At 43.8% G+C, this 17,354-nt stretch overlaps 1 long non-coding RNA gene across 1 annotated transcript in view; it reads right to left on the minus strand.

Annotated features, from left to right (window-relative positions):
* The window catches only part of LOC144173444 (uncharacterized), a 37,193-nt gene extending 26,493 nt beyond the window's left edge, over positions 1–10,700 (minus strand). Inside the window, exon 1 of the long non-coding RNA XR_013323274.1 lies at positions 10,630–10,700. This is a non-coding gene — a long non-coding RNA (uncharacterized LOC144173444). The remainder of the gene's footprint in view (positions 1–10,629) is intronic.
* Between the last annotated feature and the right edge of the window lie 6,654 nt (positions 10,701–17,354).

Raw genomic sequence — 17,354 nt, forward strand, 5'->3', positions numbered from 1 at the left:
GGCGCTGTCACAGTTAAAATTTCCCTTCAGTTTTACAGAGAAGTGCGAGGCGGTGCTAGAGGCGGTTTTTGTTTTCGTCATGTGGGGGCATACCTGACAACAAGGCTTGTTGCAGGGCCCACAACCGGTCACTGGGTAATGGCTGAGCCTCGAAGATGTCAGAATGTCGCGCAGGTTTTTGTTTCGCCTATAGACAACACGTGGTGGTTCGGAAAATATAGATGCTAGTCGAGGACTTTGATTTAATATGTTGTGATGCTTTCGAAGTATGCCAGAAACATTCGGCACAGATGCGGAGTGAGTGAGAACTAGGTTACTTGAAGGGCGTCGGTCGGCTGGCTTCCTGGAGTTAAGGAGTTCATTGCGGCTCAGCGCTGCTGCTCGGCGAATGGAATCGTCAATTAATTGAAGCGGGTACTTTTGTTTGAGCAGATCGTTTTTTAGTCCCTCACAGTTGAAATAAAATCTGTTTCCTTGGAGCATATCCGGCGGAAGCGGTGCGCTTGACTGTAGGGTATGCCCGTTTTCCAGTGCTTAATGTGACTACTTTGAAAATGCAAATATTGATGGGAGTCCGTCGGTTTTCGGTAAAGGGTGGTCGCTAATTTGTTCTGCGAGACAGATACCGTCACGTCGAGGAAGTTGATGCTGGTAGCGGAAAACTGGTGTGAGAAAGAAATCTTAGGGTGGACCGCGTTAAACTCGGCTATAAATCTTAGGAGATTGGATTCTCCGTGTGGCCAAATCAGAAAGACATCATCGATGAAGCGCTTGTAAAAAAATGGCTTCAAGTCGATGCTTGCAAGAAACTCCTCCTCGAAGACTGCCATGAAAATATTTGCATAATTTGGCCCTATCCTTGTGCCCATGGAGGTACCACTGACTTGAACATAGTGTTTGCCATTGAACTCGAAATTGTTTAGCTCAAGAATCAATCTCAGTAATAAGGCCAATGTGGAATTCTCGACGGGCTTAGGCTCCCGTGATTCACTGTAAGCGTGGATCACCGCTTGTATTCCATCAGAGTGGGGAATATTGGTATATAGTGACGTGTCGTCCATGGTGACAAGCAGACAGCCACTGGGAATCTCAAGGCCTAATATTTCAGAGAGAAAGTGGTTGGTATCTCGTATGTATGAAGGAAAGTTAGGGGGAATTTTGTTGATTAAGTTGTCGACATAGAGGGAAATATTTTCGGTAACCGTGCCTATGCCAGATACGATTGGGCGACCACGGACATGTGCCTTGTGAATTTTGGGCAAAAGGTAGAACCTGCCTGCTATTGGGCTGAGTGGTATCAGAGAACGCACCGTCGTTTTGTCTATTTCTTTGGCCTCCAGTAGTGCTTCGAGGTTTTCCTTGACAATTTCTTTATATTCAAAAGTTGGATCAGATTGAAGAATTTTGTAAAAGGATGTGTCGGATAATTGTCGGTCTGCTTCTTTGATGTAATCATCTCGATTCATTATGACTATTGCTCCACCTTTATCAGCGGGCTTGATTACAATTTCGTGGCGACATGCCAACTTCTCAAGTGATTCTTTCTCTTTAATTGAAAGGTTGGGTCTAAAAGGCGTCTGCTTTTTATAGGCTTCAAGCACGTCATGTTGTACTGCTCTAATATATAGATCTAGACATTTATCGCGCTGAGTCGGTGGCGTCCAGTGCTTGGGGCTGGGTAAAGAGCCGGCATTGTCCGTGTTAGGGCGCCCATGAAAGAATTCACGCAATCTCATGTTGCGAGTGAAATTGTCTAAATCTTTAAGAAGCTGGAATTCGCTGAAACCTCCCGTTGCTGGACAAAAACTTAGGCCTTTGGATAGTGTGCGAACTTCGATCTCTGTCAGCACAACACTGGACAAGTTCACTAAATTACTGGTGGGGAAGTCACTCTTCTCGGTCATTTTAGAGGATGATGGCATAGGAGGGGGTAATTCAAATTGCTTCGGAGGAGGGACCATGTCGCGAGACATTTTTTTAGACTTCATCGTGGCTATTGAAGACTTTTTCTTGAGTTCAAAGACAGCTAGAGAATCAGATTCATGTTTGGTGAGAAGAGGCACCAAAGTCGATTCTTGCTCATGCACAGATTTAACTTCCGATTTGTAGTGATCTAAAACAATACTGGTTAATTCTAGAGATGCAGAAGTTAGGACATTTTTCCATCTAGCTTGGTTATGAGGGGACAATTCAGACGTAGCGGGTTCTAATTTCAACATGAGACCTTTCGGAACAGCAGATTCATTCAAATAGTGGGTGAGTGAGGTTACGTGCAATTCAAAGCGAATGCGTTTTTCTGCCAATTTTCTAGCATTTTGGAAGTTCCTAGACACGGTTAAAGGAGCAGCGCCTCGCACTTCTCTGTAAAACTGAAGGGAAATTTTAACTGTCACAGCGCCAACGTAGTTTACCTGCTCGAGTGCAATACCTGCCACCTGCAATATATTGGCCAGACGGCGAACGCTTTTAGATTAAGGTTCAACAATCATAAGGCACACGCCAAGTCTCTTCCTAACCTTCCTTTGTCCCGTCACGTCGGAATCCCGGGTCATTCATTTAATAATTTGAAGGTAACAATAATTGAATCCAATTTCAACAGCAACCACGCCCGCGAAGTTCGCGAATCATATCTCATATTTAAGTTCAAAACCGCATCCTCTGGGCTGAACGAAGGCGTAGGCGCGTTGACATGTTTGCCACAATAATTACTCGTCTTTCTTCCGTTCGCTTCTTGCGTGACCAATCCTCTTTTTAGGCATACCAGCGCCGGCTTTATCCCTCCAGGTTCACTCAATTAGCCTCTTAGCGCCGGCTTAGCCACATAGCGCCGGCTTCACGTGACACATTCCTAAGACGAAAAGCGAAGGCGCGCTGACGCGTGCTCCCCAGTTCCTTATCTCGTTCTGCCGCTTTCACCCCGCTTCTTCTGTTGACACATTCCTAAGACGAAAAGCGATGACGTGCTGACGCGCCTTCCCCACTTCCTTATCTCGTTCTGCTGCCTTTACTCCTTTCTCTTCCCCGCCCCCGCTTCTTCTGTTAATTCCTATGAGGAGAGGCGCCAATTTACCTCCTTCCTAGACGCCCCTTTGCATTTTTCTTTTCTCTTTGTTGTACCACTTGCCAATAACTACTTTTAAACAGGGCGCATTGTAGCGCACCTTTTCTCCCAAAAAAGAGTGAGGTCAGTGCATTCCCTCTCATGTGTATGTCTTGCGTTTTTTCTTGTTTTGCTGAATGATGACGTACGATTTCTTTCAAAGAGGGCGCACTGTAGCGCAACTTCCTCCTCTCTCCACACGCACCTATAAAAGCGTTCTGCAGTGTACTGTAAATGTTACTCCGATGAAGACTGGACCACCAGTCGAAACGTTAGTAAACATGTTTGTTTTTGTTTTTTGAGACTTGCGTCCGACTCTACTTTTTGATATTTTTTCTGGACCATTGGAAACTTCTTTTGTTCGACCGTATACTCACCATGGCACCAGCACCGACGACGTCCAAAAGCATTGTGTGGAGATACCCCAAGACCACGACTTCAACAGTAATCATCGGCGACTCGCAAACGAAGCACCTCTTCCAGCATTTTGATCCCAACCGCATAGGAACCCCTGCCTTCGTGACACAGTGTGGTGCATGCGTCAGCGATGTGCACGACCTTCTAGACTCCATCCCAGACAGTGCCAAGACTGTTATTCTAAATGTGGGCACCAATGACCTTCCTTCAAAAAAGGCGACGGCCGTGTTCGAAGAATACCGCTCCCTGCTTGACGCGATCACCAGGAAGCGGCCCCAAGTGTCGCGCGTGTACGCCAGCCTAATTCTCCCTAGGAGCACTGATCGCCGTCGTGGCGGCCGAAACCGTTCCCTGGTGACCCGCTGCAATCAGGAAGCTTGCCGCTTCAATCAACTGCTCCGTAACTTCTGCCGCCGTTACCGGACTACATTCTACCTGGACCATGGCTTGGAGTGGCTCCCGGCGGCACGGGTACTAGCTGCCGACGGACTTCACGTCAGTTTTGAGGGAGTCGCCATCATGGCCAGTCATATCCGGCGCCTGTGTCTTCGAAGACCCAGCAATGATACTACGTGGTGCAGCTTCGCTTCAGCTGATCCACGGAGCCAGACAACCCAGGACTCCCCCCGACATAATAGGACGCCATCGGTTCCACAGAGACACACGCCATCGGCTCCAGCCGTGGGCCGTCTACCCCAGCCGTCGGCTCCGCACAAACCCCAGCCAAGCCCCGCCGCTACAACCTTCGGAGCAGCGATGCTGAGCCCTCAACAAGCAACCGCCAAAATTGACTTCCCACCTTAGACACTGGTAAATCTGCTCCTTTAACCGTGTCTAGGAACTTCCAAAATGCTAGAAAATTGGCAGAAAAACGCATTCGCTTTGAATTGCACGTAACCTCACTCACCCACTATTTGAATGAATCTGCTGTTCCGAAAGGTCTCATGTTGAAATTAGAACCCGCTACGTCTGAATTGTCCCCTCATAACCAAGCTAGATGGAAAAATGTCCTAACTTCTGCATCTCTAGAATTAACCAGTATTGTTTTAGATCACTACAAATCGGAAGCTAAATCTGTGCGTGAGCAAGAATCGACTTTGGTGCCTCTTCTCACCAAACATGAATCTGATTCTCTAGCTGTCTTTGAACTCAAGAAAAAGTCTTCAATAGCCACGATGAAGTCTAAAAAAATGTCTCGCGACATGGTCCCTCCTCCGAAGCAATTTGAATTACCCCCTCCTATGCCATCATCCTCTAAAATGACCGAGAAGAGTGACTTCCCCACCAGTAATTTAGTGAACTTGTCCAGTGTTGTGCTGACAGAGATCGAAGTTCGCACACTATCCAAAGGCCTAAGTTTTTGTCCAGCAACGGGAGGTTTCAGCGAATTCCAGCTTCTTAAAGATTTAGACAATTTCACTCGCAACATGAGATTGCGTGAATTCTTTCATGGGCGCCCTAACACGGACAATGCCGGCTCTTTACCCAGCCCCAAGCACTGGACGCCACCGACTCAGCGCGATAAATGTCTAGATCTATATATTAGAGCAGTACACCATGACGTGCTTGAAGCCTATAAAAAGCAGACGCCTTTTAGACCCAACCTTTCAATTAAAGAGAAAGAATCACTTGAGAAGTTGGCATGTCGCCACGAAATTGTAATCAAGCCCGCTGATAAAGGTGGAGCAATAGTGATAATGAATCGAGATGATTACATCAAAGAAGCAGACCGACAATTATCCGACACATCCTTTTACAAAATTTTTTTTTTCAATCTGATCCAACTTTTGAATATAAAGAAATTGTCAAGGAAAACCTCGAAGCACTACTGGAGGCCAAAGAAATAGACAAAACGACGGTGCGTTCTCTGATACCACTCAGCCCAATAGCAGGCAGGTTCTACCTTTTGCCCAAAATTCACAAGGCACATGTCCCTGGTCGCCCAATCGTATCTGGCATAGGCACGGTTACCGAAAATATTTCCCTCTATGTCTACAACTTCATCAACAAAATTCCCCCTAACTTTCCTTCATACATACGAGATACCAACCACTTTCTCTCTGAAATATTAGACCTTGAGATTCCCAGTGGCTGTCTGCTTGTCACCATGGACGACACGTCACTATATACCAATATTCCCCACTCTGATGGAATACAAGCGGTGATCCACGCTTACAGTGAATCACGGGAGCCTAAGCCCGTCGAGAATTCCACATTGGCCTTATTACTGAGATTGATTCTTGAGCTAAACAATTTCGAGTTCAATGGCAAACACTATGTTCAAGTCAGTGGTACATCCATGGGCACAAGGATAGGGCCAAATTATGCAAATATTTTCATGGCAGTCCTCGAGGAGGAGTTTCTTGCAAGCATCGACTTGAAGCCATTTTTTTACAAGCGCTTCATCGATGATGTCTTTCTGATTTGGCCACACGGAGAATCCAATCTCCTAAGATTTATAGCCGAGTTTAACGCGGTCCACCCTAACATTTCTTTCTCACACCAGTTTTCCGCTACCAGCATCAACTTCCTCGACGTGACGGTATCTGTCTCGCAGAACAAATTAGAGACCACCCTTTACCGAAAACCGACGGACTCCCATCAATATTTGCATTTTCAAAGTAGTCACATTAAGCACTGGAAAACGGGCATACCCTACAGTCAAGCGCACCGCTTCCGCCGGATATGCTCCAAGGAAACAGATTTTATTTCCAACTGTGAGGGACTAAAAAACGATCTGCTCAAACAAAAGTACCCGCTCCAATTATTTGACGATTCCATTCGCCGAGCAGGAGCGCTGAGCCGCAATGAACTCCTTAACTCCAGGAAGCCAGCCGACCGACGCCCTTCAAGTAACCTAGTTCTCACTCACTCCGCATCTGTGCCGAATGTTTCTGGCATACTTCGAAAGCATCACAACATATTAAATCAAAGTCCTCGACTAGCATCTATATTTTCCGAACCACCACGTGTTGTCTATAGGCGAAACAAAAACCTGCGCGACATTCTGACATCTTCGAGGCTCAGCCATTCACCAGTGACCGGTTGTGGGCCCTGCAACAAGCCTCGTTGTCAGGTATGCCCCCACATGACGAAAACAAAAACCGCCTCTAGCACCGCCTCGCACTTCTCTGTAAAACTGAAGGGAAATTTTAACTGTGACAGCGCCAACGTAGTTTACCTGCTCGAGTGCAATACCTGCCACCTGCAATATATTGGCCAGACGGCGAACGCTTTTAGATTAAGGTTCAACAATCATAGGGCACACGCCAAGTCTCTTCCTAACCTTCCTTTGTCCCGTCACGTCGGAATCCCGGGTCATTCATTTAATAATTTGAAGGTAACAATAATTGAATCCAATTTCAACAGCAACCACGCACGCGAAGTTCGCGAATCATATCTCATATTTAAGTTCAAAACCGCATCCTCTGGGCTGAACGAAGGCGTAGGCGCGTTGACATGTTTGCCACAATAATTACTCGCCTTTCTTCCGTTCGCTTCTTGCGTGACCAATCCTCTTTTTAGGCATACCAGCGCCGGCTTTATCCCTCCAGGTTCACTCAATTAGCCTCTTAGCGCCGGCTTAGCCACATAGCGCCGGCTTCACGTGACACATTCCTAAGACGAAAAGCGAAGGCGCGCTGACGCGTGCTCCCCAGTTCCTTATCTCGTTCTGCCGCTTTCACCCCGCTTCTTCTGTTGACACACTCCTAAGACGAAAAGCGATGACGTGCTGACGCGCCTTCCCACTTCCTTATCTTGTTCTGCCACCTTTACTCCTTTCTCTTCCCCGCCCCCGCTTCTTCTGTTAATTCCTATGAGGAGAGGCGCCAATTTACCTCCTTCCTAGACGCCCCTTTGCATTTTTCTTTTCTCTTTGTTGTACCACTTGCCAATAACTACTTTTAAACAGGGCGCATTGTAGCGCACCTTTTCTCCCAAAAAAGAGGGAGGGCAGTGCATTCCCTCTCATGTGTATGTCTTGCGTTTTTTCTTGTTTTGCTGAATGATGACGTACGATTTCTTTCAAAGAGGGCGCACTGTAGCGCAACTTCCTCCTCTCTCCACACGCACCTATAAAAGCGTTCTGCAGTGTACTGTAAATGTTACTCCGATGAAGACTGGACCACCAGTCGAAACGTTAGTAAACATGTTTGTTTTTGTTTTTTGAGACTTGCGTCGGACTCTACTTTTTGATATTTTTTCTGGACCATTGGAAACTTCTTTTGTTCGACCGTATATATATATATATATATATATATATATATATATATATATATATATATACGATAGAGAGGTCAAACTGAAATACATAATAACATTTATTCTAACGTTTCGACAGGGGACCTATCCTTTTCAGATACAAATAGTGCAGATCAGTTGGGTTTAAATACAATGCAGTTGTGGGCGGAGCAAGAAGATGTATCAAGCAACACGTAGGCTCTACGCGACACAGAAGTATGCGAAGCCCCAGAACGCAACGGGGGGGGGGGAGCATTGGAGTGGGGCCGGGAAAGAGAGGGGAAATGGGGGCGTAATCAAGGCAGGCGAGTCTATAGGATAAGAGGAAGGCGTTGCATGGCGCTGAAGTCACCACAGGAAAGCAAGAAAGTGAGCACTAAGGAGGGGCTCGGTTCTTCATCGATTCTTGACTGGAAATTGACTGGTTAGAAGAAAAGGCTGGGGGAGACCAGATTTAATTACCGACGCCTGGTGCAAGCGTTAACACACGCTCACACACTTACAAAAAAAAGAAAGAAAGAAAGAAAGAGGAAGGAAGGAAGAGGGGGATCGACACAATAAAGGGGGGTTATTAGCGGGAGGGGTGCGATAACCGCAGCGGGGGAATGCGGTGATAAAAGAGGTTCGAAGAAAGCCCCAAAAAGGCGGAGGCTGGGGTTTAATTGCAGACAAGGTTGTCACACTCATGAGCGGAATCGTAACTTTTAGCGTAACCAACGCTATCACGGCACAACTGACTATGAAAACACTGGCACACGCGTTGCAAGGGAACCCAAGGTCACTCGCAGCCGGCGGCCCGCCTGGCCGCCATGAAGGCAAGGAGGAGAAGAGGGGTGCCTCATCTGAGGGCCGGGCGCACAACGTCGACTTGGCAAAGAACGCTTGGCCACGGATGTGGCGGCGCACTCGTACGGTTGTCTGCATGATTTCCACGCTATTGAGTACCAGCTATATATATATAGGGAGAATGGAATTGCGGATTGACAGTCGGAGGGAGTGGGAAAGAGAGGTGTGCGTTGTGTAAGCGCATACACCAAAAGGCGTAAATTCACCGCGAATTTCCATATTGGTGTTATTTAGGGCAAGGATTTTTGAATTTTGTACCAGTGTCCACATTCAATAATTTGCGAGACATGCTATTGGTAGAGAGCGCTTGTTGTAATATTATCCGAAATTATATATGAGCACGGCTTAACTTTAAGGTGAGATAGCGATACCAGACTGCTATCTAAGGCATATCCATAAAAGGTCGGCAATATAAACCTGCGGGTTGCCTAAGTTGAAAAGGTTCTCGCGCCCGTCTAGCACTCTGTTATGTACATTATCGGGGTTGGGTCACTTTCTTGTTGATCTCAGGCATCCAATACAAACAGCGGCCTTAACGTTGCTTTCACTGGCTGCTCGTGCACCAGCCCCAACAAAAAATCAGGGCGAGAAATGAGCTCAAAGTACGACTGAGGTTTCCATACTCGATTGGACTTTCGTTGCCAATCACTCGGTAAGGGACTGTAGAAGGGGATAACGCCGTCCAGTTGGTACATAGACTGTAAAAAGGGGGTAACGCCGGCCAGTTGATACGTAACGCCGAAATAGAAACACAGCGCTAAAGACTGACAAAGTGAAGACTAGACACACGCAGCTCTGCGTGCGTCTCGTCTTTCTTTGTCCTGTATTCAGCTCTGTTCTTCTCTTTAAGCACTCGGTGAAAGAGAGCCAGCAGGAAACGTGTTCGGGTTTTGTTAGTGAGCTTGTAAGTACCAGCAACGGATATTTTAAAAGAACTTTTTATGTTTTCATTTCTTTTTGCACTTAAGTTTCAAGATATATACCTCTACTTCAAATAATTAAACGAATGTTTATGGTTCTTAGGTGTGTTTTATCTACAAGCCTTCACTAAAGACATGTACAAAGCTAGGATCTCAATTTCTGTTATGTAGGTCTCGCTTTCAAGAAATGGTAATGCCTTGATTCATTTCAAAGATTTTTGTGGTTGTACTGTTTTGTATTGATAACACAGTGAGTTAAACCTCCAGAAGTTACGTATCAGCATTAGTTGCTGCTTAGCTTTATCAAAACGCCTAGGCAACCAACCTGTGGTAACTGAAACTGTCTGCGTAAACCCTGGGAAAATTGCATACGTAAAGGTTTTTTGCCGTATAGCCTTTATAGTATATTGTGAACTTAAGTTTACTTCAGCTTAAGCTGATTTCCTTTGCGAGTTATCGGTTAATATGAAAACCCATTGTTATGACGTTAGACCATAGGTGATGTCGTTTTCTTCTTATTTTGTCGACCACTTGACTGTAACGAATAAACTTTGATCACAATACAGGTTTAGCAACTTTTACATCTTGCGAAATGGCATTCGGTTATTCGACGTGAGCCCATAACATTTCACTGCAGCAGAGCGGCTGAGTCACTGAGGCACTGACTCCTCGGATCAATCGGTTCAGTCGCTGTGTCGTTACTCACTCACTCCCTTCTTCCATAATTCACTCACTTATTCACTACAAAACTCACACAATCACTCGCCCACACAGTCACCCAATCTGTCACTCCAGCACTCCCGCACTCACTCCCGCACGCACGCGTGCACGCACACACGCATGCACGCAGGCATCAATATTTCTCAGTGTTTGACATAACGTTAGCCACCCGCTACCACCGTAAAAGCTTAGTTCATGTACTCCGAAATCATTCGTGGCTAGTTAGCAAGCAATTTTGAAGCACAATCAAAACACCGGAATACTTACTAGTCGCGTAGCACTCCAGAAAAGACGTCGTTCTTCTGTCTAGCAATTATTATATATACTTACCTCCCGTACTACGAAAATGCAAACACCGGGAAATACTACACCCCATGGCCTTACCTTCGGTATAAAGAACACAAGCAGACCGGCTATCGCTCTCCGAATTCAAAGCTAAGAACATTACTCCGAGGTTTCATATCTTGAAATGTTTTCGCTGTTCTATTTACGTCGTTCGCTCCTCAGTCCAAAGGGAGCATTTCGTTGAATTTTAGTCCTCATCCTAATCAATCGCTAAAACAAGACAATGTCGAATTTTAAAACAACCGTCTTCACGTCAGAGGCAGGAGCGCCAGTGTGAAGAGGTCATCGCTAGAAGTCATTGTCCGTCTCTAGTCGTGTGACACCGTCACATCCTCTCTTTTAAAGCAGCAAGAAGAAACCCAGCCACTCTGATTTGCTTCTAAGATTACGCTACCATAGCTGCCTCCAACTGCACAATTCGGTTTTTAATTTTTATACGTACCCCCTTTGCCTTTGCTGATTCAACGCGTTAGCTGCAGAGTATCCTTTAAGAGCTGATTTGTTCTGTACATGTCCTCAAATCTTTCCACTTTGATCCGGTTTCCCGCGGTACTTGCTCTGCTCGACCAATTAATTAGGAGGACGTAACACTCAACTAATAGCCAGTTGCTTTATAAAGCTGCTACATTGAAGCTTAGGCACTTGCAGCTGCTTCTCACAAAACGATTTATTATCACGGGCAGTACCTAGCATTTTTCTATTGTAACGCACGCTCAACAACAGCAGCGTCAATTTCTAAGATGTCCACAATGCCCACGCACACGTTGTCAGGTGTCCTTGGCAGTCCTTTCCGCCGTATTATTTCTTGATCGAGCCGCTCCCCGATGACGCCCGCCACCTGCACGGACGGGCAGGTGGCTAGAACGGCAGACAGTAAAACTTTAACGTTGTGCGCTCCTCCACTACTGCTAAACTGCGTTCTTAAAAATATAGCCTAACAAAGTTTTATTAGTTAACAACAAAGCCATAATCACAAATGAATACATGTGCCTTCTCTAACCATGTGTGTGATGTGTAATTTACGCAGTCGTGCTGGACATCCGCCAGCAGAGAGTGAAATGCACCCAAATTTTTAAACCTTGTGCGTTCCTGTCTATACCAAAAATTTAAATAAAGGTTACGTTTAGTATTTCATGAAATTTTAACGTGCACAAGCAATAACCCCTTGCAGCCACGACAGCTCTAACGGAGATGATAACCACAGAACGGCAGCAGTTGTTTTCAAAACCTTTATCAAAACACATATGGTGCAATTGGCTGCTAAGATGATTTTTATTATTTCAGATCCTTTTAACATAAACGCGTGGCGTTATGTTACAAAACAGAAGTCACGCACAGCAATTCAACGCTTTCGTAAATAGCCGGTTTCACAACATATATGTACAGTCTTTGTCAAACATTTCTAGACCCCTCTAAACGCTTCTGGGTCACAAAGAATTCAAAGTAAAGACTAATCTTTAAAATTTGGCAGAGTTTTCCTTAGGTAAAATATTTAACACTCCCGCTGAGATGACCTTGATTTGGAATTCTTTTGAGCCTAGCAACTTTTTGACTGATCCAGAACCTTTTGACAAAGACTATGCCTACCCACCTGCTGCGCTACATCCATACGTTTTCCATTCCTACACCACACACAAATTAAGGACTAATACTGTTGCGACATAATCTTCCCAGCTTACTCAGCTACATATCTAAGGAGGGTCCAAATATCTAAACACTTCCTAGAATGCAACTATTTAAATTATTTAACCCAAACTGATAAACATGGGGATAAACTTGTCTTACGCACAACATGATAGATGATGTAACGTTATAGGACAAAACGGTAGCGGAGTTGGTCAAAGAACAAACCGGTGTTAAAGCATAGTATTAGTGTAAATTAGGAAGACGAAATGAGTGCGGGAAGGGCAGTTAATGGGCAGTCAATATAACCGTTGTTTATTAAGGGTAACCGAGTGGACCCCTAAAAAAGACAAGTGTGCCAAGGGCCGGCAGAAAGTTAGATGAGCAGATGAGATCAAGAATTGTGCGGGGATAAATCACAGTTAGCACAGGACCAAGATCAGTGTACATCTATGGCAAAGGCCTTTACCCTGCAGTGGGTGTAGATAGGCTGATGCTGATGGTGCTGCTACTGCTGGTGGCGATGATTAACATAGTGACTCAGCACTTTCCCTTCTTTTTTCGTTACTATTCCACACATTTCTGTTGCACTACAACGACTTTGCTTTCGATGTTGTTTGCGCTGTGTATTTTCTGGTGACTGAGTTTATAGCGCTAAGGCGAACCGTTTTCATTTCGGTATTTTTTTCTGTATTGTCTCAACTAGCTCCTTTGTAGATGCGGCAGTACTTTTGGTTTATTCTTGTACCTTATTTTGAATTGCTTTGATCTGTAAATAACGGTTTTGTTCATCTGTAAGCAGTGAAGTTGCAATTGCCTTTCCTTTTTTGCCGATTCGGCGGTCAAGCCATCAAGGGCCGGGAAACTAGTCAATCTTGTAGTTTTTTCTCCCCGGTAGCCTCTGCTCTCAGATTGAAACTGAAGGTAATATAATTATTATCATTAATATTATAATCATAACCAGTGAGTTCACAGTGAACTTGTAAACTTAAGAGAAGTCGCGTCTAGTGTCAATACATGGGTATTTACAGAAGGAGTTTGATAAGAGTTTGATAACAGTTCGATAAGGAGTTTGGCTGTAACACTTGTTTTTTGAAACCTTTCGCAACGAAAATTATAAGGCAATTAGCCGTTCAGAAAACTGGGCCTTTACACTAAATTTCATTCACTTCTCTCAATTAATTCTTTCACAGTAAAGTTTGAAATGTTGGAAGATACCCGTCCGCTGAATGTGCATACACCCGTAAGGCCGAAGCATGGCTGCAGACATGTCACTCTAACTATTGTATACGGGCCCAATTCTGCGACAAAGCATGTGTCAATAGGAGCCGCCAAAAAATCCTGTCTCCGAATTTCATATACGTGTGATAATTGTATCACAGAGTATTTGCTATGGTTGGGGATTCCCCCTCGCAGTTATTTGCCCGGGCTTCTACAGGGGGCGAACCGACAAGGCCATGCTTGCTTTGCCCTTAGTTTAATCTAATTATATTGCGTAACTTTCACGAGCGGCCGTGAGACTGGAGTTAATAGAGAGAATTTCAGCTCTCGGCAATGAAATCGAAGGGGGGATATCGGATATATACTGCTTCGAAGTAAAATGCTGCATACCCACGTTCTGAAAACGCATAAGCCATTAGATACAGGAGTGAAAATCGCAAAAACAAGACGCTTGTGCTGTTGTATCTGTTGATTTTACACTATCAGATGCAAACTGTCTTGGATGGCATAGATAAAGGCAAACAAAACTGCCTGGCGGCGCCCTGCCACCCGTAACAGTCAGGGGAGCAGCGGGATCACAAGGATCAACTAGACGAAGAAGGTATAAATAAAAGAAACGAAAAATCAAAAATGCAAGGAGCGAGTTACATACTTTCGCAAAAATAAAAACTCCACACTGGTGCAATCACACCAGAACAAAAGTATGAGCACACATCTGATATCAGAACGAAGAAAACAGAAACAAAGAAATCTCAAGCACCGTTCCTTTTAGCGATAAACAGTGACAAAAATTAGAGTGCTAACGACTGCTGTCAGCGGTAATTTTATTTCCCTCAACATTGTTTTTCATAACTTTAGATACTTTGAGCTACGACATCGAATGAGATCCCGAATATTAGGGTACTGATTGAGGAGGTGAGAAATTGGCCATTTTAACCTTTGATCACCATAGCCTGTTCGACAACAGCTCTTTTCAACCAAGCACATTCTCAGTTTATACACGCTTCTATAAACATGATAATTCAAATGAAACAATCTTTGATTGGCCTTACACTGGCACAGTACTTCTAAAGATAATTTTTGGTATAAAGTTGCCGTACTGGTGATATTTCATATTTGTTAAAGTATGCTGTACAGCTTTCAGAATACTTTAGGTTTGCAATAGATCGTATGGCTCGTTTTTGTAGTATACTAAGGTTATTTAGGTTTGTTTGCCTTGTTGTAGACCATACTAAAAAGCAATATTTTAATCGCGAATGCAAAAAGCGCGCTATAAACTTCACCTTTTACACTCATAGGCAGGTAGTATCTCAGCCGGTTTAATGCACCCGCAGCTCGACAAAAACTTTTTATTGGAAGCAATGCGTGGTGTCCAAGAAAGGTTTTCATGAAATATTACACCAAGGAAACGGATTGTTTTAAACTAAGATAATCTTGTGATTAAAGTTTAAAATCAGGTTTGCAGTCATTTCTGTCTCTTTTGGCCTAAATAAGAGGTATTCTTGTTTATCTACATTTAATTGTAGCCTATTTGATATGAGTCAAACACGTAAATTAACGAACAAATGATTCGCTCTTTTGTAGAGGTCTTAAAAATTTATGCCAGAGAAGAACCCGTTTGTGTTGTCTGCGTACAATAAAAGCTTTTCCGTGCCCAGCAGATTGGAAATGTCATTAATATACAGCAGAAAAAGAACTGAATCGAGATCCATCGTTGGGTTACCCCGTACTGAATGTACTTGGTGCCCGATTTATTGCAATTTATTTCTGTATACTAGGACCTGTACGGTACGTAACTTTTTATGAGCGACCATGGGACACCTTTATATCCGTAATACGAAAGTTTCCTAAAATCACATCATGTTGAATGCTATCAAATGCTTTTATTAAATCAAGAAATACGCCCAGTGTGAGTACTTTCAGCTCAATGTTTTCTAGAATTTGCTTTGTTATTCCTAGATGTGCCGCCTCAGTGGATTTTACTTTGAAAACCAAATTGCTCAGCAATTAAAATATTGTTTACTGACAAAAGTAATGTTAGTCTTTTGTTTAAACGACGTAGTACAATTTTGGCAAGCACCGAGACCACGGAAATCTGTCGATAGTTATTTAAATTGGTTATTGGGCCTTTTTATGTATAGCTGTCACACGAGCAAGTTTTCTTTTCTCCGGAAACACTCTTTGAAAAGGAATAACGTTGCATATATGCACCAGGGCAATACGTATTCCCACAGCAACACCCTATAGTGGTTTAGTTTTAACACCGACTGCACCTACGGCACAGCTGTCCTTCAACGAAAGGATCATCTCAAGGGTTTCGGATTAGTCGGTAGTTAATTGGCTCGTAGTCCACATTTTGTCCAAACATGGTTTTTGGGCAACATTGTGCCATAAACTGCTCGCACGTGACTTCGACAATGTCCTTTGTAGGCACACCAACATTCATAAAGTGTTCAGTAAACAGATCGGAAACTTCAAGTTCAGTTAAATTGTCAGACCGAAATGAAACTTTTTTGGCTTGGGGAGATTTAGAGACTATTACTTTGACTGTTTGCCACACAAGGCGGGTGTTTCCGGCAGTTTCAAGGAGCCTATGCATATAATATTGGCATTTGCTTTTTTTCACATCTGTGGTAACATTTTTTCTTATGAATTTACACAATTTGCAATCACTTTCTTTCTTGGTTTTGAAAAACACCTGGAAGAGCTTATTTCAATGCCTTATTCGTTCATATTGTACACGGGTTATTCGGGGTTTATGTGCTTTGTATGTATGTATTGTATAGCATTGTATAGCATAGCATTGTATGCACTATTCGCACCTGTCTTATTTCAAACCAAAATTTATTGTTCTGCCGATGCAATACTTTCGAATTTAGCTGTATTTTTCACCGAGTAATGTCACATCAAGTTGTCGTGTTTCTATACACATGGTAAGCTGCAAGGTATTAGAAGGTATATAGGCAGGAGATCACCTAAATCACATAGAATAGCGTCAGCCCTCACGTCATCAGGCGGTAAACTTGCCAAAAAAGATCCAGTACTGTGTGAGACAGGCATAATTGAGGTTGTCTTATGAATCGCATTAAAACACACATTAGACTGGGATATTTCTTGAAAACGCAATAAGATTGGTTTTCCGATGAGGCAGTTATGGTAAAATCAGCCGCAAGAAAACTTTCTAAATTTGACTCAATGCTCAGCGGCAACACATTTTTTTTAATCAAAAAAGTTGCTCAATACGCCAGATAGAGGGCAATGAAGTAGTGAAAAAATGCCGTAACATTTCACCGCAACACAGTCATTGTCATCGTTAATGACCTTGAAATCGGCAAGCACATCATACGAGAGATCACCCCGTATGTAAATAGCAATGCCCCCCCCTGCCCCATGTGCATTGGAACGGCAAATCGATATGCAATCGTATCCGGTAATAGGAAAAAATCGTAATCGGGGTAAAACACGTTTTACTGAAATAACGTAACTCAAATTTTAGTGTTGTGTTCATTAGAAACAAGTGTACACAATCAAACCTATTTTTCAACCTAATGGGCATATAAGTAAAACACTGAGATCTGGTAGTCACCCTTTATAATCTCGGCAATCTAGGTTACATCAGAGGACGAAAACGCCATAAAAACATTCACAAATTAACACAATACCGTGCCGTGAAAGAGGAAGGGCAACAAAGGATGAGTTCAGCGTAAAAAAGAATAATAGCGTAAGTCTTCCACACCAATAAATGAACGCAAGCAACGCGGGCTTCCACGATATTCCGTCTGCGATAACGGGACACAGATTTACTAGTAGAAGAACTTAAACAACAACCGGTCGCGTCTGCTTTTCTCTTGGTGAGTATCATCGCGATAGGCATCATCATATAAAAGATAAAACTGCTCGCATAGGCGCTGAGATTTGGT

Source organism: Haemaphysalis longicornis, unplaced genomic scaffold, assembly GCF_048455015.1.
Source record: "Haemaphysalis longicornis isolate Haplotype H1 unplaced genomic scaffold, Haemaphysalis longicornis Haplotype H1 scaffold_3, whole genome shotgun sequence".
Taxonomy (NCBI): Eukaryota; Metazoa; Arthropoda; class Arachnida; order Ixodida; family Ixodidae; genus Haemaphysalis; species Haemaphysalis longicornis.